The following is a 24,268-nucleotide window of genomic DNA, read 5'->3' on the forward strand; positions in this document are numbered from 1 at the left end:
TCTAGAAAACACAGAGCAATTAGAATGTAAGAAATATCGCTCCCCAAAATGTCCTTCCTATTCATAATGTGTACCTCTCTCTCCCAGCATTCCCTTCTCCTTGGTCACACAGTCTTTCTCTTCCCCATGCACAGTGGGTTCTGGTTTAAGTCTCTAGCAGATGAGATGACCAAGTGTGTCAACAATTAGGCTGACATTTCCCCCAACTTCAGCATTCAGTTGTAACAATGCTCTCTCTGTCTCCAAATATATGGCAAGCTATTGTGAGAAACAGAATACTGCTCCCTAGAGAGCATACAACCATCACAGTGATGGGTATTCCATGGGCACCCTACAGAGAAATGAAGTAGTTGCTCACATTTGCTGTGCTTCCATAGAAGCTGCAAAAAGCAACAGCTTCCTGGGAACCCATAAAACCTCCTTCCTTAGAAACAGAACACAGACAGACAGATACGTGCTGTGGAGGGCTGAAGAATTTGGAAGGCCCATCTTTAAGGTATGAATTGAGATTACCACTGATCTCCAGTTCGGATGGCATTCTGTCAATAGCTACCACCCAAAATCTCACAGAAATCTCCAGTCTCTCCATTCACTTACTTTCTTTATTTTTCCATAGCTCATTTAACCCATGACTTTAGTTTTCTTAAGCAAAAGCAATGCACAGAGATGTCAAACATTTTCTAAGAGTCATATACACATATCAAACAGATAAGGAGATAGAAAAACATGGTGAGTTGCAGTCTGGTACTGACTTTTTTTCTGACCCTGGAGGACACACAGAAGCAGTTGTGGTCCACACTTACTGAATATTTTAGAAGTTGCAGTTGGCATATTTACCACTCTTAATGACTACGCTTCTAGCTTTCCTCTTTTTCAAAATATCCATACTATTGACTTCAGTCAGATGAGCATCATCTGAAAAGCTGGTCTAGATAAAATAGAAAAGAAATATTATTTAAGATATTTCTACTCATACTGTATTTGCCACGGACATAAGATTTTGTTGTTGTTGTTATTTGCTTGTATGTCTTTAATTGTGGTAAATATATATATATATACATAATACAAAACATTTGCCATTTCAATCTTCTTTGCATTTACAATGTAATGTATACTCATATTTTGCAACCATTATCATAATTTATTTCCAAATAGTTCTGTCACCTTTAACAGAAGGTCAGAGTGTCCTAGGCAATGAGTTTCCTCCTTCTTCCAGTCCACCACTGGTAGCCCCAATAACTCTAGGTTTGCATTAGGTGTCTGTTCAGATATTTTGTTTAAGCAGAGTCATATTTGCCCTTTTGTGACTGACTCATTTCATCAGCATGATGTTTTCAAGTTTTATCCATATTGTGACATGTATCAAAGGAGCTCTGGTAGCGTAGTGGTTATGAATCGGGCAGTGAACCGCAAGGCCAGCAGTTCAAAACTACCAGCTGCTCCGTGGGAGAAAGATGAGGAGTTCTGCTCCCATAAAGATTTACAGCCTCAGAAACCCTGTACAGGGTCGCTATGAGTCGCAACCGACTCCACAGCACTTAACAACATCACTAAAGTTCTCTTTTTGGATGATATTTCATTATATATTGAGGGTAAGTAAAAATGTTTTGTACTGCTACAAAATCACAGAAATCTTTATTAAACAACAACAAAAAAAATTAAGCATGAGAAGTTATATTGTTTCACAATATATCCTCTAAGTCTGTACATTTTGAAGGCAGTGTTTTCATCGCCCTAACTTCCCTGAAGAATTCTGCACTCTTTGATTTACACCACGTCAAAAATGACAGTTTTGGAATTCTCAAGGGACTAACTCAAGTTATTTTTAAATGTTATTTGGATTGTAGCAACTAAAAGAAGTCTGACGGGCAAGATCAGGACTTTTGCTTGGATTTAGTAAGGTTTTCCAATGAAATTCTTGTAGAACAGCCCTCGATGCCTTCAAAGAATGAGCAAGTGCTCCGTCATGATGGAAGAAAATTACTGGGCACAACTTTTTCTGGCCTTTTTCACATAGTGCAGTTTTCAATTTTCTTAAAATTTCTCCCTAATAAGCTGCCATGATCATCAAGTGCCATTCAAGAAAATTTATCAAGATTATCCCTTTATGTCCGCAAAACAGTCACCCTAACTTTATGAGCTGACTTGACTGCCTTGAATTTCACTGGCCTAGTTGATTTCCTCAGATTGGACCTTGTTTTCCGGAGGCACCTTAACAAGACTAAGACAAGTGTATTACTGAGAGATACCATTTGTAACCATCCAGTGACCACACAGACATGTTTAAGCATGTTTGTTAGGAATAAACCCATGAATGAGTGAAATGAAACCCTAGTAACAATTCTCTTTTTACTTGCTGTCACATATACCACAGTTTGTATATCTATGCTTTTGTCTTTGGAAAGCTAGGCTGTTTCCATCTCTTGGCATTGTGAATAGTGCTGTAATGAACAAAGATGTGCATTTTTCTGCTTTCAGATCATTTAGGCATACACCTAGATGTGGAATTGCTGGATTTCTTGAAGATCAGTTATGTTTCATGAGATCATCAAATATTATAAGAAAGAACTCTAGGAATCCAAGAGCACAGAGGGTGGGGATTTTGCCTTCTGCTGGCATTGGCATAGGTTGGGGCTGGTACTAGTGACTAGGAGAGGGGTCTCATTGGATCTGTGTTGTTGTTAGGAGTTTTCTAGTGATCCCGATTCATAGTGAGTGACCCTATGCACAGCAGAATGCAACACTGCCCGGTCCTGCACCATCCTCACCATTGTTATGTTTGAGTTCACTGTTGCCTCCACGGTGTCAATTCTTCTCATTGGGGGTCTTGCTCTCTTTCACTGATCCTCCATTTTTCTAACTATTATATTCTTCTCCAGGATCTTGTCCCTCCTGATAATATGGCTGAAGTATGAGTGACGAAGTCTCATCATCCTCACTTCTAATGAGCATTCTGGATATACTTCTTTCAAGACAGATTTGTTTGTTATTCTAGAAGTCCATGATACTTTCAGTATTCTTTGCCAACACCATAATTGAAATGAATCAATTTTTCTATGGTTTTCTGTATTCATTGTCCAATTTTCACATGTATAGGAGGTGCAACGCTGTAGGATAAGCACTTGACTGCAATGCCAGTTTGAACCGTGGGATAGTTGGTTTAAATTCACCAGTCTCTCCTTAGAAATACTATACAGGGTTGCTATGAGTCAGAATTGACTCGACAGCACTTAACAACAACAGGAGGTAATTTAAAATACTATGACTTGGGTCAGGAAACACCTTATTCCTTAAAGTGACGTTCTTTCTCTTAACACTTTAAAGGTTCTTTACCTAATGCAGTACATCATTTGATTACTTGGCTGTTGTTTCCATGTGTGTTGATTGTGAATCCAAGCTAAATGAAGTCTTTGACAATTCAGTCTTTTCATTTATCATGATGTTATTTTTTGTTCCAGTTGTGAGGATTTTCATTTTCTTGATGATGAGTTGCAATCATACTGAAGACTGCTGTCTTTGATCTCCATCAGTATTTCAAGTCTTCTTCACTTCTAGCAAGCAGTGTTGTATCACCTGTATATTATAGGTTGTTAACGAGTCTTCCTCTAATCCCGATGATACATTCGTCTGCATATGATCAATTTCTCTGATTGTTTGTTCAGCATACAGACTGAATAAGTATGGTGAAAGAATAGAACACTGGCAGACAATTTTGCTGATTTTAAACCATTCAGTATCCCCTTTTTCTGTTTGAATGACTACCCCTTGGTCTATGTACAGATTCCTCATGAGGCCAATTAATTATTCTGGACAGTGTTCTACTACTATTCTTATTGTTTTCAGTGGTTAACCACTAACAAGTAGTCCACTTCTCCTTCTTCCTAGCCCATCTTGATCTGGAAGCACCAATGAAATCTGTCCACTTGTCCATTATAAGTGACCCTGTTGGTATTTAAAATATGGGGCACAGCTTTCAGCATTGTAGGAATATATAAGCCATCAAAGTTTGACAAAATGACAGACTAATGTTGGATTGCACTTTGTAAGTGTTGCTTTTCTCTTGTTTTATGCAGTATGTGAGCAATTAGGGAAGAAGTGTGGCATTCAGTTGGTGGAATAATATAATAAATCAGTGTGTCCACCAACTTATTCCTTCACACAACTCATAAATCATGATTATATGTAAAATGAAATAAAATCACAATAGGGTTGAATCTATTCAAATGCCACTTCTCTATTGTGGCTATTTTTATTTTCCCTTAAGTTATGTACACTTCAGTTTCATATTTTTTTCAAATCTTTGTTTACATCAATGTCAAGCAGATCATCATAAAACATTTATTGTATCAGTACATTGCCTTTCAGCTATTAAGAGACTGAAAAGTCTCCCAGTGGCCACAGTTCATTTCTGGCTTGTTATTCCCTGCCCTCACCTGAGTCATTCTACTGCTCATGATTTCTCACTATGGGCACCTGTGTTCATTTTGTGGGCACCCATCTTTAATCCACTCACTTCATCCTAATTCCTACTGGTTTATCCTTATTGGTAACATTGCAAAAAGCAGAAATATAGACAGAAATTTGGGTCATTGAAACACTATATATCTATCATGTTGGCCCTGTTCTCTCCAACTCTACAAGCTTTTTGTTTTTGTTTTTTATGTGAGAGAAAAACCAACAATCAAATCTCTAACTTGCTACAAGCTGCAATGGTGCTGGCCCACAATGCATAGCAACCCCTTACACAATAGAAGAAAATATAGTCCGGCCCTGCTCCACTTCCATAATTAGTTGCAGATCAGATAGAATGAATAATGGGATTTTCATTGCTATTCAACAGTTTATTTCATGTTATGGATTGTGATCTTTACAATGTAGTAATATCCTGTATCCATCTTCTTTTCTGTGCTTTCTATTTCCATTCCTCCTTTTTTCTTACCCCTTCTTGTATTCTGAACTTTGTCCATGGGAAAATACTGCCCTTTGATCTCAAATGGCTGATTATTCTAAGAAGTGCAGATTTTCCTAGTGTCACTGTTCGCCTTATAGACTTGACTGTTCAATTGAAAATTGAGCCATAGGAAGTGTCTTCAGTTCTAGGTCTGAAGGATAACCAAATATAATCTCAGGGGTTCCTCCAGTCTCTATTCAACCAATAAATCTGGTCATTTTATGATTTTGAGTTTTATTTTACCTTTTTTCTCCTACTCTATGTAGTACCTTCTAACGTGATCCCATTCAGAGCAGTTCATAGTGGTAGATGGGACCATCCACTACTGGTTTCAGGGTCATGGAGGATGAAATTTGTGTGGTCTTAAAACTTACCTTGTGGGAGGTCATATAAATATGCAATATTGGCTCCTTCCTATTCCTCATCACCTCTAGTCAACAACTGATGTGGGCAGTTCCCAATCCTTTATGTGAACTTTTAAGCACAGACTCACAGTCTGAGTGTAGAAATGGAGGCTAGAAAAGTTTTAAAAATATTTTTCAGGATATGGAAATGTAATAGTTGTGGATTGAATAAATGGGTGAATAAACAAATCATAAACAGACAATGAAAATTCTTTATGAAAAAAAGAATAAGGAATGATAAGATACCATTTTATAGTGTAAACATATGGAGAGGTTTGACATGGAAGATCCAGAACTTCACAAATGGTTGCATCATTTGAAGTAGAGAATATTTTTGAAATGCTGTATGGTTTTGTTTTTAATTTCTTTGGAATACATGTTAGTATGACCTTTGATCCCGTACTCTGTAAAGTGCTGCAACTGTTAGCAGTAAGCAACTTGACAGCAACTAACAACAATCACAATGATCTAAAAAGTAGAACAAGAATACAAAGAACTAGACACACAAAGAAAGACAAAAAAGAAAAAGAAAAACTAGAGGACCTATCCAGAGGTTACAGCATAAGACTAATAGAAATTAGAGCAAAGGAGAACAAGCAAAACAGAATTAATGTATTGTCAAAGAAATAATGCAAGAATACACCACAAAATAAAGGACATGTTTTCAGATTTAGAAAGTAACCCACCTAATTCTATGTGAGTCCTGTTGTGGAACTGTAAGATAATGCACTTGACTGTAAGGGCAGTTTGAACTACAAAGTTGGTAGTTCAAACCCACCTCAGAAACCCTATAGAGGGTCACTATGAGTAGGAATCCACTCAACAGCACTGAACAACACAACAAACCTATGTGCAACTAGTGAGAACAGACACTCAGCAAAAGATATCATTGCAAAATTTCTGAATTTTGAATTAAAGGAAATATTCTAAATTTCCAGAGACCAAAAAAAAAAAAAAAAAAAAAGAATAGCGGTTTTGGAATTGTAATCACATTTTATTTCTAAGAGGGAAAAAAAAAATAGTTGAAACAAAAGAGAATGAAATGTGTTTTAGAGATTAAATCACAGACTATAATCTTCTAATTGGAATTTAATGCAAGTTGAAACTCTCAAAAAAGAAGGCAAATATTCAGAAATGCTAACTTTCAAACAACTAGAAAGAGGTTCTTCATGCATACTTTCACAGGATAATACCATAAAAGATTTCCTATCTAAACAGAAAAGATGGAGACATGTGATGCAGAGGGCTGGCTTTCAATGGGAGAAGAGACAATGGACCTTTCAGGATGACCGTGAAGGGAAGCCCTGTGATAATAACAGGTGAATCCACAAAGCAATCAGTGTGTACAGATGGAAGTAGTTGAAGAAGGGATTATGTGTGAAGTCCTCTTACATGGTACTTTTAACTGCACTTAAAGATAAGCTCATCTATTCGAAAATTCGAGGTTGAATAAAAAATGAAGTGATTATTAATTTTCAGGAAAATAAAATTAATGAATTAAACTGTAATCATAGTTCATTGTTCATAGTTTGTAGTTCAATTGTGAGTGATATTTCCATAATCCATCATACATTTTCAAATTATGGTTTAATCTCCAATTTGGCTTAACCTTCAATGGTAAGAAACTTTGTTTCATTGTAGTTGTTGTTAAGAGACATAGAGTCAGTTCCGACCCATAGCAACTCTGTGTAGGGTTTCCGAGGAGCAACTGGTGAACTTGAACTTCTGACCTTGCAGTTCAAGCAGTTTTGCAGTCTGGTGCATTACAATGATTATAGTCCCCTCCATGTTCCATCAGTTAACAGTATTTCTCTCTTTTCATTTTAACTCTTTTGTTTTTTTTTTAAACACTCAGGCATATATAATAATTCATAACACCAAAAGGCACATTCTGCAAGTCTGCCTCCTTGCTGCCAGCTCTCAGTCCCTCTCTTTCCATGAATCTAGAGTCCTCAGCTGCTCCTTCTCTCCATGTCCCCATCTCTGCCTCCATCTCTGGTGTCATTGCTTCTCTGGATAGGGTCCCACATTCTGCTTGTGCTCTTCACCCTTGATGTTCCTAGAGTTCTCTGTTTCTGAGTAAGATTAACTATTCCCCTGTTTTTGTTACAAAACTTCTGCCTTTACAATTGTGACAGTAACAATTATTCATGATAGCAATTAATCACTATTGAATCATAAGAATCTTATCCCCATCTGTTTTTGTTAGACCCATCTAGACAAGATGAAAACTAGTCAGTGGGAACTCTATCCTACATCCGCACACTCAAGCTAAACTCCTTGAAAACTTGTAAGCCAGTCACTTCATGCCTTTATCATCCCCTCACTTTAGGTAGTCAATGTCTAAGTTGCCTGTCCCTGTCTATCCTGCATATAGAGGGGATAGCATTGATACTTGATGTGAAGACTCCTTTCCTCTCTGTTGGCATTTTGAGCTACTACATCTGTAAGTATAGGTCAAGTTCACCAAATTGTAGCAATATACTCTCATTTCCTTTATTAAAAATAGTTATCTTCCTCTAGTTGAGTTTGATTATCAAGCCATCAAGGCTAGGTCAAATGGGTACTATCTGCAAATTTGGGTGTTATTTTGTGTCTCCCCTCACTTCATATCAGCTGGTTGCTTCACCCTCAACTCTAACCCTCCATGGCTATGTCCATGGGCTGAGGTATCCCCAGGTCTCACCATACTTTGGAACAACCAGTCCTTCCTCTTCTCTCTCTCATCTCCAGGTCAACAGGACTCTCTGGAATGTGGTTTAACTCAGCCCATTTCTTCATTTCTTCCTTTACTCTCTTCCACTCACCAGTAGACCAATGTGATCACCAGAAAGCTTATATGCCTGCTCATGTGTTCCCCTTTGAGTTTCAGTCTTAGAGGGAGGAAATTCACTCTTGAAGTGCATATCAATATGCTCCTTCCTTGCCACTTTCAAGTTGCTGGTGACTAATCTGAGGCTTCAGAACCTCACTGTCTCCCTTGACTGGTTACAGATAGTATGGCTGTTTGAATATTATTTGCTGAGCTATGTAGGACTGAAAACACTCTTTTTAATTGATTTGTATGTACTATGTTCTGTTATTAAATATTACTAATGCATGTGTTCCATACATGTTGGTGTGTGTATGTGTGCACCACTTGAGTCTTGACATTTACCAGGAGTTCCTTGAGAAAGAAACAGCGTCTCCTATTTCTCTGAACTCCCCATAGCAGTGACATGATGTTTTAGTAAGAATGTTGGATATTGAACAAAGCTTTATGTTGCTAATACCTAGGTGTGACTAGTACCAGCACATAAGGGAATCAAATAACAACCACAACTAATAAGGTACTTGCAATAGTCACGTGAGAGAATAATTAGCTAAGTTTTCTGGCTGCAAAAAAATGTGCTGGCACTATTTCAAGTGATTTACAAATATTAATTCATTTAAATTTCAGAATACGCCTACCAGTTGGGTGTTGTTATTATTTTTACTTTACAGGTAAGAGAATCAGGACACAGTGAGGTTAAGCATGACAGAGCCAAATGGAACAGGACATATGTTCCTTTCTGTCCTCCCAGACCATGTGTTTTGAACGTCACTAGTGACATTGTCCAGAAGGTTCTTACTTATCTTCATTTAGGATCTCCACTCAGAATCTACACTATGATAATAGGCATAGGGAGTTACACATCTCCTACAACTTATACATTTCTAAGCAGAGTACCTGGCATGGAGTGAATTAGTTCAGCACTAATGAGTATGTATGAGCTGAACAAATAAGAAAGCTGTGATGGACAAGAGGCTGCCACACAATCTACAATGGTAGAGTGGTGGGGAATTGGAGTACATTTGACCCCATATATCACTTACCGTGAAAGGGTTACTAAATAACTGCCCCCAAACTCAAAAATGTGAGTCAAACTAACTTCTATGATTTATGTGATATTGGTGAAAAACATATTTGGAAGATTTTTTTCTAAGAATTAAATTGAAACAGTATAGAGTTAATCATTTTGTGATCATTTGAATTGGCAAACGTGTTAAGTGCCATTGAGTCAGTTCTACTTTATAGTGATCCTGTATAGAGTTTCTGAGGAGCAGCTGGTGGGTTTGAACTACTGACCCTGGGATTAGCGGTCCAGTTCTTATCTTATATTTCCACACCAGGACCTAAGGGCTTATATCCACCGCTCTTCTGTCCACCTGTCACAAAACTGTGGTGGCTTTCATGTTGCTGTGATGCCGAAAGTTACAGCAGGGTCATCCACTGTGAACAGGTTTTAACAGTGCTTCTAGGTTAAGACAGACTAGGAAAAAGGATCAGGTGATCTATTTCTAAAAACCTGGGCAGCAAAAACCTTATGAATAGCTGCAGAACACTGTCTGATACAATGTTAGAAGATGAGCCTTTCAGGTTGGAAGGCACTCAAAATGTAACTGTGCAAGAGTGGCCTCCTTATGTTTGTTAAAATAGAGGGTCAATGAGAAAGAGGACACCCAAGGAGATGGACTGACAGCGGGTGCAACAGTGGGCTCGAACACTAATGCTGTGGGACAGCAGTTCGTATTGTTGAACATGAGATCATGTGAGTTAGAACTGAGTCAAGGTCACCTAACAACAATCTTTAAGACAGAGAGTCCTGGTGTGGTGCTGTGGGTTAATGTGCTGGATTGCAAGGTCGGTTTGAACCACAAGCTCAGAAGTTCAAGCTCACCAGCCACTCCTCGGAAACCCTATACAGGGTCAACTATGAGTCAGAACTTACTCAATGGCATTTAACAACAACAATCTTTAAGATTTAATTTATTTCAGGAGGCTTTAACATGGCATTTGCATAGCAGGTACAACAAATTAGATAATTTTGTCTATGTTTCAAAAGTGAAAGGATGCACTAAAGGAATTTAAAAACTGTTTTAATTGTAACATATCATATACTACAGTTAATTTCCCAATTTGTCTCGTATGTAAAAGTTAAGGAAACAGATTTCTTAAAGAGATGCATCAAAGACTGGCTTTCTTAACTCTAGACAACAAAACAATACTGTTCAGCTGAACGCTCCAGTTTGTTAAATTCTAATTAAATGGAGTTTCTGGTTTTATTTCATTTTGTTTGTTTTCTATATCAGGTCTTCACAAACTTATCCTACAATCAATACATGCTTTTATTTTTGTCTTTACCAAACTGGGGGACTTCCAAATTATTGTTTTGGGTTTTAGTCCCTCAAGCACAAGGCATTTCAGGTTGAAGTCTTCTGAGTGCTTTGCTGTTTGTGTGTGTTAATTAGCGTTGGTTTTGTGATCTTTGCTGTCAGTTTCCTCTGCTCCACAATTTGAGAGACAGTGATGCTAAACGAATCCCCAAAGGTCTCTGGAGACCATTTCCAGTTGCATTACTGATTTATTTTTGTCTTGACCAGATGGCTCCAGGTTCCTGTGACTGTACGGCAGTCCTTTTGATTACCCTATTTATCTCTCCCAGTGCTCAATTTAAGGGTCAAACCTCATGTAACACATTTGCCAGCAAGATAAACCATTCAAGCCTACTGCTGTTTGGACACCATACTTCTGACATATGCTCTGTGCCTCATTACACACCAAAGTTATTAGATTTAATACATGTTTTTATAAACTCCATAACAAAAGCAGGCAGGATTTTTTGTTGGTTTGTTTTCCCGTCCTTCAGAACATGTAGCCAATGGCAGGACACAGCCAGGAGGACACAGCAGAAAGGAGGGGACTCTGCCCATCTCCCAAGGCTCCCTGACTGAGGCCTTCCTTCTCTTTATGGAGGTGGCCATGAAAAAGATGAGCAGAACGTTTTTAATGAAACCAATAAAAATGCAAAGGAAGATTTAATGTTTAAAGAAACAATAAATCAAAACTGACAACTGAAATGCAATATTTCACCATGAGATTGAGGAAATCAATTCATCCAAAGGGCACACTTGGCTTCTGTTAAAAAAAAAAAAAATCCCCACACATCCTCACACAATAAAAGCCATCATATCAGCCGAGGCTAAATAAGCTCTAGTTAATGGATTTTGAAATCTTGAAAAACATGCATGAAGCCAGACAATACAGAATCTCATGGCATTTGGATACACACATATGCACAACACACACACATGCCACAATATCAACAATCCAAGAAGCATACAAAACCCTACAGTCAAAACCCTCTCAAAGTGGGGATGGTGGTGGTGGTGGTGGTTCAGGGATCAAAAAAATTTTCATTATTCAGTGTTGTTGTTGTTGTTAAGTGCCATAAATTCAGGAGTGCCAAATTGTCAGAATATTTGATTCCTGAATCATCTCCCTTTCAGACTTTCCAAGCCATGAAATATATAAGTGGATCCTATCTAAAAGCAGGAATCGTAACTTAGCCTCTATCCTCAGGAAAAAATAAACAAACAAAACCAGACTCTCTAATGCTTCAGGCCTATCTCATCAAGCTTATGTTGAATGTTTACTACATCCAGCGTTTGTTCTGACTTCATGAAACATTAAATTTAACAAAAAATATTCTTTCCTCATAAGGGCTCACAAGTCAAATGAGAAATTATTGCCTACTCTGGAAACTGCAACAGAATGCTGTTTATGGAAGATGCTATAGCGAAGGTTAAAAAGTACATGAAAATGGTTCCTGGTATCTTGGAACAATTTGCAGAGATTTGATTAAGCTAGATTTGAAGGATGGAAGACAGCAAATTGTTATAACCTGGAGAGTTAAAGGTGGAGTGATTTTAATGGTATGGTCAGATAAATAAGGAGCTCTGGTAGCACTGTGGTTAAGTGCTTGGTTGCTAACCGAAAGGTTGGTAGTTCAAACCCATCAATTCTCCTGGGAGAGAAAGATGTGGCAATCTTCTGCCATAAATATTATAGCTTTGGAAACCCTATAGGATAGTTCTACTTTGTCCTTTAGGGTCATTGTGAGTTGGATTTGACTCAGCAGTAATAGTTTTTTTGTTTGTTATTGTTGTTTCATTAGGTAATAAAGACAGAAGCAAAATGGTGCATAGGTTTTCTGAGAAACAGAGAGAAAGAAAGGATGTTCTAACAAGAGAATGAAGGACACAAGGGTCAGATTGGGCAATGGAGCTAATAAAAATAACTAGATAAGGACTGCATAATCTTGACACTGTGCCAGGTGGTTGTCGTATGTTGTCAAATTTAATCCTATCAACAACTCTTGTTTTCTTTTTTTCCTGAACTTTTTATTTTGAATTGAGTAAAAGTTTATAGACAAGATCATCAGTTTTACATTCAACAAATCGTACACTTTGTTTCATCTCAATAATTAAAATTCCCTCCCTGAAAAACAGTTACCCTACTTCCTACCTGTGGTTCCCTCTTTACATCTTATATTTCACAAATGAACAAAGCAAAAATATTTGATGAACAAATACAAAACAAAAAATATATATTCATTCAAATGTCCAAAGGGTATGTTTTACAAGTCAGCCTCCTGCCCGCAGGCACAGAGCCTTACTCAGTCCACGGACCTAGAGTCCGTACTTTCTCTGTCTCTCCATGCCACCACCTTTGTCACCACCTCTGCTATCACTATTTTTCCAGATAGGAATATCATGTTTCACTCAGGCTCTTCCTTTTTGATGGTTCTGTGATCATCTGTTCCTCAAATGGAAGATGAACTACTCCCCACTTTTAGTTGCACATCTTCTACTATTTCAGTTTCATCAATAATTCTTTGAATAAGTATTTAGTTCATTTTACAGCTGAGGAAACTGAGGCATATGTGCCTGATGCACAGAGAAAATTCCAAATCTAGCATGTAGCTCTGTCACGTGGGCAATGCTACAGAACTCCTCTGTAGTGACGCCAGATAGAAACTGAGATGGCCATTAATGATTGTCTGTCAGTTCATCCACTCTTGATACTATTCCCCTCACACTCATGCATTCTCTTATTCATTCTTCCCACCTTCAATGCCCCCATTTTCCCTTCCCCTAATATCCAGTCTCATATTGCCTCTAATCCTCACTGTTTCAGTTTCATTAACTATGGTAGCCACAGTCTTCCAGTTCAATACAAAATCATCTTAGTTTATTCTGGAAGTTTTGGTTTATGTGTATATTTTATCTTCCAATAAAAACTTTCCTTAAGGGAAGAAATCTTTTACTATCTTTATTTTATTTTATTTTTTTTATATCTTCACCAGAGTTAAGACCTATCATGATTAATTAATTGATAATGCCCCTCCTTCCCCTAAGAATTTTACTTTGGTCCAGTTCAAATGTCTGTCAAATGCCTTATTGAATACCTCTCATAACAACTAAATCCTGGAATTTGTGTATTCTGCACATGAACCCAACGCACACCTTGTAATATAGAAGTCCTGGTGTGGCGCTGTGGGTTAATGCGCTGGACTGTAAAGCTGTTTGAACTGCAAGGTCGGTGGTTCAAGCTCACGAGCTGCTCCTTGGAAACCCTATACAGGGTCGCTATGGGTCGGAATCAACTTGACGGCACTTGAAAACAACAACTATTCCGGTAGCGTAGTAGTTACGAGTTGGGCTGCCAACCTTGAGATCAGCAGTTCAATACTACCAGTGGTTCTGCGGGAGAAGGATGAGGCATTCTGCTCCCGTAAAGATTTATAGCCTAGGAAACCCTGTGCAGGGTCACTATGAGTCGGAACCGACTCCACTGTACTTAACAACAACAACACTACTCCAGCAGGGTTTTATTTTGGACATTGATGTCCTTTCTAGATTTCTCCACAAGCTTTCTGTCAATAGCCTTTAATGTAAGAGCATAAACAGTAACTGATACCATGAAAGAATCAATGGAATATTCATATGAAGGGCACCCAATTCTATCTGATATACTTGAAATGAAAGGGAGCATATGCATAGATGTTTAAATACCTGCTATTTTCTGCCTCATAAAACAAATTCTAACCATTTTAACATATTTTCCTTGAATATTTGCATTTTGCATTTTCTAGGAGTTATTGAACACAGTTCAAAAGCACATTTTTATAGACATCATTTTTTTGTACTATGAAGCAATCTAGTTGTCTATTGTTTTCCTGTGTGTATGTGTGTGTGACTCTTTTGTCTTTTCCTTCATTTACACGTCAGCTGTCACCCTTCTGTCATCAGGCATATTTTTAAGTGTCCACTTCTAGGTCATTGCTCCTTATTTCTTATGGGAAGGGATGTTAGAAGGCTTGTTAATGAGATCACAGACTTGAATGAATTTTCTAGAGAATAAAATGTATAGCTATGGAGCGATGTCTTCCTTCTTCATGTCTGTAGTTATTGTGGTTAAAGTCTGATCCATAAATAGATATACAGTAAATATAAGTTGAATGTAGAAAGCATCATACAAGTTCTCTGAACATAGCAAAGATACACATAAATCATTTGATTCTTAAAGTTCTACTCTAATTTTGGAGAGGACAAAAACCCAAACTCATCACAGATATATTATTCATGGAATGTTGTTGTTGTCAAGTGCCTTTGAGTCAGTTTCGACCCATAACAACCCTGTATAGGGTTCCTGAGAAGCAGCTGGTGAGCTTGAACTGCCGACATTGCAGTTCAAATGGCTTTGCAGTCTGGCGCATTAACCCACAGTGCCACACAAGAACTCCATTAATAGGTTAGATCAAAAAGATTTCATGACCAAGTAAGTGTGGAGCCAATGTTCCTCTGAAGAATTGAAACACAGTCTGGAAAAGGCATTGCTGTTGTTGTCAGGTGCCATCGAGTCAGAACCGACTCATAGTGACCCCATGTACAGCAGAACGAAAAAATGTCTGATCCTGGGCCAAACTCACTATCGCTGCCACACTTAAGTCCATCAATGATGCCACCTGGCCAATCCATCTGGTTGGGGCTCTTCCTCTTTTTCTCCGACCCTCCATCTTACCAAGCATGATATCCTTCTCCAGCGACTGTTCCCTCCGGACAATATATCCAAAGCATGAGAGACGAAGTTTAGCCATCTTGGCCTCCAAGGAGAACTCTGACTGCACTTCTTCCAAAACAGATCTACTGGATCTTTTGGCAGCCCATGGCACTTTTAGTAGTCTCCTCCAACACCACAATTCAAAGGCATCAGTTCTTCTACGATCTTCCTTATTCACTGTCCAGCTTTCGCATCCATATGAGGCTATTGAAAATATCATGGCTTGGGTCAGGCGTACCTTAGTCCTCAAGCTGACATCTTTGCTCTTCAACAGTTTAAAAAGTTCCTGTGCAGCAGATTTGCCCAATGCAACAGGAAAAGGCATTATGTAAATACATAGATATATTGGTGTTGCTTTTGTATGCCTCGAGTCAGCTCTGACTCAAACCTTGTATAGAGTTCCCAAGGAACAGCTGGTGAGTTTTTTGAACTGCTGACGTTGTGGTTCAAACAAATTTGCAGTCCAGAACAAAACCCCACATTGCCACAGTCCTATATATAGGAGTGCCGGTGTGGTGCTGTAATGGTAGTGGATATGTGCAGTTGAGTTGGTTCCAACTCAGTGACCACACATAGGATGTCTGAGGCTGTAAATCTTTATGGAAGCAAAACGCCTCATCTTTCTTCCTCCAAGTGGCTGGAGGATTCAAACTTCTTACTTTGCAGTTAGCAGACAAATGCATAACCCACTATGCCACCAGAGTTCATCTGTGTGTGTATGTTGCTGTGTTTTGTTGTTAAGTGCAGTTGAGTCAGTTCTGACTCATAATGACCCTATATAGGGTTTCTGAGGCTTTACATCTTTGCGGGAGCAGAAAGCCTCATCTTTCTCCCATGGAGCAGCTGGTGAGCTCAAATCATTAACCTTGTGTGTGTATTTTTATAAATAATAAATACATTTTTATTTGTGTGTATATTCAAATAAATATGCAATATATGTTAACTATACATGTAAATATATATACATATATAATTAATTCTGTATTTCAGAATGAAAAAGAAGGTTGGATTTAAGATTCACTAAATCTTTCATGTACAGATATTCTCTGAGTGTCTTTGGAATTCATATCAGATGCTTCTAATTTAGACCTGTGACTAGCAGCCTTCTCACTGAACCAGGTCCCTTCTGAAGTTATGCCTTCTAAGGCTTTGTGAAAGATTTGGGAAGCTTAGGACATATGCATGTATGGAAAGAAACAAGTGAAAGAAATGATTGGAAAGTGGGTAGATTTTCTTTTTCTGCAGTTGGCTTTTATTTTTTAAATAGTCTTGCACTCCTTTTCAATTTTCCCCTCACAACCATTTCTTTCCTCTGCTCCCTCTCTTTTTCTCCTTTATTTTAATGGCTACATCTTTGCTCTGATGTGTCAATGGGAGTGGAAAATCCTGTGAAGCCAGGGCTTAATGAAATGCCAGCTGGAACAGAGGGATAAAGTTCCTTTGGAGTTGCTTCAAAGGGATGCAGGCTGGGTGAGCATGGGACAATGACATCCAGGCCTGAGGACAGGGACTGCCTGGGCCAGCTGGCTTGGCCTGGGCTGGCCCTAACGAGGCATGAAGGGATAGGAACCCACGTCACTGTGCAGTCGGGGGCATGTGGGGGTTGGTGTGGGACTGGGGATTTAAAATGCACACACACACAGAGGCTGCATCCATATTTTTCATAAAAGATGGTTTTCTCATGAAATGAGAAGCCAAAACGTGAATCTTGCCAGAAGATGCATGAACTAAATTTGTTCAAAATCCCTGGCTTCCCAAATGCAGTCCAGCACCAACTCTCCCACTCTCTCCTGCCTGTTGAATATATTTTGTATTTCTTTTTATAGGAGAATTACCAGGGAAACCTTAATTTTCATAGGACTTGAAGGAGATTTACGGGTGCTCAGTGGTCACTTTTGGTCAGGTGGCATTTGTCTTATTTTTTTTTTTTTGTTAATAAAGCAGGAAAAACAACTTTGAAATAAACGATAACTCTAGAAGGCTCAAATCCCAGTATTGTTGTCAGGTCTATTGGAGCTTCAGCTTCAGAAACTGTTGTATTTGAAAGACATGAAATACAATCAGCTGCAATTGTGGCCATATGAGATTTTAGGACACCACAAGGTAGGATATGTAGTTTTAAACATGCATACTACCTTGTGTGCCGGAGACTTGGTGTGGCACTGTAGAATAAGTACGGGACTGGTAATCAAAAGGTCAAGGGTGCCAACCTACCAGCAGCTCCTTAGAAACCCTACACAGGGTCTCAATGAAGCAGAATTAACGCAATGGCACTTAAAAAGAACAAATGACAAGGTGACTGAGCTTTTACATATATATAATTGTTGTTATGTGCCGTGGAGTCGGTTCCGACTCATAGCGACCCTGTACAGGGTTTCCGAGGCTGTAAATCTTTACGGGAGCAGAAAGCCTCATCTTTCTCCTGCGGAACAGCTGGTAGTTTTGAACTGCTGACCTTGCAATTCGCAGCCCGATTTGTAACCATTATGCTATCAGATATATATATTTCTTTTTCTTTTTTTTTTTTTCCAAACTGACCCCTAGTAGTTTGCTAATGAGGACATTTGATCAATTATACTGACCAGTACATTTTAATAAGTTAGTTTTAAAAATGTGTGTGTGTTAATGCTTTTACAGACTAAGCTTTTCCTAAGTACTGAGGTGCTTCAAGACTGGAACAAGCATAGAAAAGATAATTTTCACCCATTTCCCCTCCTCATGAGAACTGACAAACAAGAGGTTGAAATACGTTTTATGTTCTGAACAACAAATATTTACTGAGAAATCAAAATTTATATGGTCCCTGAGCCTCACAGTCTAGAAAAAAATAGAAGCATGAAACTTTGTTTAGTTCAGTTTCATAAGCAGATAAAAATCACTCACTGTTTGCAGGCATTGTGCTATATGATGAAGAACACAAAGAAGACATTGTCCAGACTTCCTTGTGAATATAGAAGAGAGAATACATAAAATTTCTACATAAAAATTTCATTTTGTTGGTCAAAACAGCTGAATATCAGAAATTTCATATGGTAAAAGAATTATGTACAGAATACATGTAACTTTTAGTGAAACTTTCCTAAAGAAGGTGACATAATTTAAATAGAAAAAAAGAGAGAGAGGAGAATATTCTAGAAGCAATTCCATTCAGAAATTATATAGTATGTGAGAAGAACTAAAAACAAATCTAGTGTAATTGCTCAAAATATTCTGAGAAGGAAGAATTACTGGAGACAATGCCAGAGAGAATAGCTAGACAAGAATAAGGAACGCCTTATATGAGAGTCTTGGACTTTATTTTGTAGGTAAGCAAAAGAGTTTTAACATCTGGAGTGAATAGGTCAATTATAGTATATTGGATAAATTACTCATGCTCTTCAATGGGGGGTAGTTTTTTGGTGGTGATTAGCCTCCATCTGCTACTCCTGTGATGTTGTAGTATAAGTACTGAGCCACAAGGTCAATTTGAACTGCAAGGTGGTAGTTTGAGCCCACCAGCTGCTCCTTGGAAATACTATCACTATGAGTTAGAACCAACTTAACGGCACTTAACAACAACAAAACGCATACTTGAGGAATCCTGTTGTTGCACTACAGAATAAGCACTCGGCTGCTAATCACAAGGTCAGCAGTTCAAATCCACCATCTGCTCCATAGAAACCCTATAAGTTTCGCTATGAGTCAGAACCAACTTGACGGCACTTAACAACAGCAATCCATACTTGAAGTATTTATCACTGAAGGTCAAAATCTTTAGCACCAGTATGTATTATATATCAGCAAAAATAAAGCAGTAATCCTCACAACCAGAGCAAAAACTAACATCATTATAAACAGAGAAAATATCGAAGTAAAGGATTTCATTTTATTTGGAGTCACAATCAATGCCCATGAAAGCAACAGTAAAGAAACCAACTGATGTAGTGCATTGAGCAAATCTGCTGGAAAAGATGACTTTAAAGTGTTAAAAAAACAAAGATATCTTTTGGAAGACTATCTTGACCCACTCCATGGTATCTTCAATCATGCCATATGCATGTAAAAATTGGACAATGAATAAAAAACTGATGTCTTTGAATTATAGTATTGGTGAAGAATATTAAATATATCATGGACTGCCAGAAGAACAAACATATATGACTTGGAAAAGCATGATCCTTGGAAGTGAGGATGGAGAGATATGTTATCAGAAGGAACCAGTCCCTGGAGAAGGACATCGAGTTTTGAAAATAGAGGATCAGCAGAAAAGACGAAGACCCTCATTGAGACAGACTGACACAGTGACTGCAAAATTGAGCTCAGCTATCTGAACAACGATGAGGACAGCCCAGTATTCCTTAAGCTTTACATAGGGTGGCTATGAGTTGGAACTGACTACACAACACCTAACAACAACCACCTCATACACAACTGTTCTCTGTTCTCTGCCCTGATCTCTGTCCTGCAAACCGACATCTACGGCTTGCCATCTCACCTTTAAGTTTTGTTAACAGTAGATATTGGCAATTGCTCGAGCACTTTCAGAGACGTTAGTATGGTGTATTTATTCCCTAGTTTCTCTACAATTTAAGTGATGGTTATAGTACTCTGTGGCCACAGCATTGTTGTTGTTGTAGTTAAGTGCCATCCAGTTAGTTCAGCCTCATAGCCACCCTGTATAGGGTTTCCAAGGAGTACCTGGTGAGATTGAACCGCTGATCTTGCGATTCAAACGGATCTTGTAATCCAGCACATTAACCCACAGTGCCACACTAGGCGTGGCATTAGGTAGACATTAATCTTTACACCAGCTATCACCATGCCTTTGGGCTTCTGAGAAAGATCCTTTTAGCAATCTCTCCTCAGGAAATTCCCTTTGATGTTATTAAGAGCTGTTGAGTTGGTTCTGACTCATAATGACCTTGAATATGGTTTCTAAGGCTTATAAATCTTTGCTGGAGCAGAAAGCCTCATCTTTCTCTCATGGAGCAGCTGGTAGGCTTGAACTGCCAACCTTGTGGTTCACAGTCCAGTGCTTATCCTCCAGAGTCACTGTGCTTCCTATTCAGTTTAGCATCTCATTTACTGTCAGGATTCTGATAGGCCATCACAGATGATGGCTGATAGTATAACTGGGAGAGTGCTAATATTTCAAATGAGAGGTGTGAGGGGCTGGACAAGATGTATACCAGATATATCTATTCTAGAAGGAATTTGAATGTTTTAAAGTTAGTGATTGTTGTTGTTGTTGTTAAGTGTCGTTGAGTCGATTCTGACCCATAGTGACCCTGTATAGGGTTTCTGAGGAGCAGCTGATGAGCTTGAACTGCTGACCTTGCAGTTCAAATGGCTTTACTGTCTGGCGCATTAACCCACTAAGTCTACAGAGATGAATGTCAAGAAGAAAGATCCAGAAGGCTGAGACAGAGGTTGAAAAGTTATAGTGGTCAGTATTCATGAAGTCACAGGGCAGGAACTAGAGATATTGAGATGAATACCCATCCTGCGGCACAAATAGTTTGAGTTCAATCTTGTCTGCTTCATAGACTTGCAATGCTTTAGTATTTACAAGCACTATACCTGAATGAATTCCACTATGCAATTATAATAATTATCGTATTTCCTTTTGTATATCTTTATGCCTGGATTAACATGTTTTGGTCATATACAGAAGAAGAACAGTAGACAAGAGATGACAAACCTCCCAAATCTTTGGTTTAAATAGTTACATTTTCATTTATGACACTATCTCTTCTCAAATGTCTTGTCTTACATCTGTGTCTACCCATTATCAGCATTGGTTTCTGTTTGTATTTAAGGTGGGGGGCAACAATGCTGATGTGACCACTCCATCATGCCATTGTCTTTAAAGCAGTGTTGATTCTTAGTGGCATTCTAGAGAGTGAATGTTTCCCCTGAGTGATGGTTCTAATGCTATTTGATAGTGTACCCAGAAAAAGATACAGGTTGATCCAAGATGAAAAATCAAACAAATCATTCAGAGGTAAAAATTCCAGAATCAATCTCACCAATCTCTTTTTAATCTACTGTTTGTAATTTACAGAGCAAGCAAATAATATCTGGATAATGAAGCAAGCATTGATTTTGCCTCACTCACTAATCTTGGTAAAGTTACCATTCGCCTGGTGAAGCAACAGACAAAAACGAGTCCAATGTTTAAAGAACCTCTATTCAGAAAGTCTCCCTAGTCTCTGTAATTGAAATCTTGCCTCTGCTGTGGGGGTTTTGGTAGGAGTCAGTGACACACTGGCAGGTGACGAGGCCCTGCTGTGCCCTTGTCTAGGCCTGGGAGCCTTTGCTTAAGGCCAGAGCATTCTGAGATCAGTTGCTTTGCAATTTCCCCTTGTGAAGGACTGCCTCTAAGGCAAGAGCCACTCACCATGGTCAAAGATGCCATTAGCTGTAGTCTCTTGCCAAGGTCAAAGTGCCTTATGGCTACTTAATGCCTTATACCCTGGCCAAAGCAGTTAAAAGCCAATTTCACAACTCTAAATCCCACCTGGCCTAATAGAAACCTTTTCAAACGTCAAGATCCAAATACCTTGCTTGCACACTGAAAGCTGAGACCAAGACTACATTCCTAGCCTCACCTAAAGACTTAGCCTCTACATGATTATTTGTTTTCCCAGTTTCTTGTTTTTGATTTCTCAGTGTTCCCAGATAATACACAAAGATGTTGAGATCCTGAACTTATTTCACTCAAGTCCAGCTCTTCCTATCATGCTGTAGCCTTAATTTATAAGTATAAATTATCAGAGGTTCCATGGTGTCATTTGCACATATTCCCATCAGTGTAATTGGCAACATCTATTTGATCATCATGAAAAGGTCCCTAAATGTGACAAATGCTTTGTGCTTTACTGCTAATCATTGAGGAGTCCTGGTGTGGCGCTGTGGGCTAATGCGTCAGACTGCAAAGTCATTTGAACTGCAAGGTTGGTAGTTCAAGCTCATCGGCTGCTCCTTGGAAATCCTATACAGGGTCATTATGGTTGGAATTGACTTGACGGCACTTAACAACAACAACAACTAATCATCAACAAATTAAACCCAACCAGAGGTACCCTTGAGTAAAGGTCTAGTGAATTATTTCTGTAAAGATTGCAGCCAAAAAACAACAAAATCCTATTGAATAGGTGCCACCAAGTAGGTACCAACTCGTAGTGACTCTACGCACTACGAGTAAAAAAACTGCCCAGTCCTGCGCCAACCTTACAATCATTGCTACACTTGAGCCCACTGATGCTGCCACTTTGGCAATCCATCTCGCTGGGTGTTTTCCTCTTTTTTTTTTCTGATCCTCCATCTTTCCAAACACATGATATCCTTCTCCAGTAACTGGTCCCTCCTGACAATATACCCAACGTATGAGAGACGAAGTCTGGTCTTCCTGGCCTCCAAGGAGCACTCTGTGTTTTATCCAACACAGATCTATTTGTTCTTTTTTTTTTGAAGTTCATGGTACTTTCAATATTCTCCACCAAAACTACAACTCAAATGCATCAATTTTCCTATGGTCTTCCTTATTCACTGCCCAACTTTCACATGCATATGAGGTTATTGAAAAGACCAGGTGCACCTTAGTCCTCAAACTGATGTCTTCGTAACACTTTAAAATGGTCTTGTGCAGCAGATTTGCCTAATTCAATATGTTGTTTGATTTCTTTACTGTTACTTCTATGAGTGTTGATGCTGGATCCTAGAAAATTGAAATTCTTTGACAACTTCAATCTTTTCTCCATTGATAAGAATGTTGTTTATTGGTTCAGTGGTGAGGAATCTTGTTTTCTTTACGTTAAGATGTAATCCATACCGAAGTCTATGGTCTTTGATCTTCCTCAGTAAGTATTTTAAGTCCTCTTCACTTTCAGCAAGCAAGGTTGTATCATCTGCACATCACAGGTTGTTAATGAGTCTTCCTCCAATCCTGATGCCACGTTTTTCTTCATAGAACCCAGCTTCTCAGATTATTTGCTCAGCATACAGGTTGAATGCTGTTGTTGTTAAGTACCATGGAGTTGGTTCTGACACATAGTGATCCTGCTCAGGGTTTTTGAGGCTGTAAATCTTTGCGGGAGAAAGATGAGGCGTTCTGCTCCCGTAAATTGATGATCATAGATTGTTATGGTCTACATAATCAAAAGACTTTGTATAGTCAATAAAGCACAGGTAAACATCTTTCTGGTATTCTCTGGTATCCATCTGCTATACGCAATGATATCCATCATTCCACATCCTCTTCTGGATCCGACCTGTACCAGTAGTAGAAATTTCTTAACAGTTTTTAATTCCTCTGAAATGGGGCATGGCTTGTCACCAGCAATTTTAGCAGCTGACTTTATAATAAACATCATAGAGGATGGAAATACATACAGGACTTCTCTTTACATCAGAAACCAGGATTTTCCCAACATTTTTACTGTGGTCAGCTCGTTTCATAATAGAAATGAAACATTCTATGTCTCTATGATAAAACCAAAACCCCAAACCAATCTCACTGCCATAAAGTTGATTTGAATTCAAGAAACCCTATGTGTGACATATTGTTGTTGTTGTTGTTGTTGTTGTCAGGTGCTGTCGAGTCGGAACCGACTCATAGCGACCCCATGCACAGCAGAACGAAACACTATCCGATCCTGGGCCAACCTCACTACCGCTGCCACACTTGACGCCATCAATGATGTCACCTGGCCGATCCATCTCATTGGGGGTTTTCCTCTTTTTCTCTGACCCACCATCTTATCCAGTATGACATCCTTCTCCAGGGACTGTTCCCTCTTGACAATATGTCCAATGTATGAGAGACGAAGTTTAGCCATCTTGGCCTCCAAGGAGCACTCTGGCTGCTCTTCTTCCAAAACAGATCTATTGGGTTTTTGGCAGTCCATGGCACTTTTAGTATTCTCCTCCAACTCCACAACTCAAAGGCATCAATTCTTCTACGATCTTCCTTATTCACTGTCCAGCTTTCGCATCCATATGAGGTTA

This window comes from Chrysochloris asiatica, unplaced genomic scaffold (assembly GCF_000296735.1).
Source record: "Chrysochloris asiatica unplaced genomic scaffold, ChrAsi1.0 scaffold00015, whole genome shotgun sequence".
In the NCBI taxonomy this organism is placed as follows: domain Eukaryota; kingdom Metazoa; phylum Chordata; class Mammalia; order Afrosoricida; family Chrysochloridae; genus Chrysochloris; species Chrysochloris asiatica.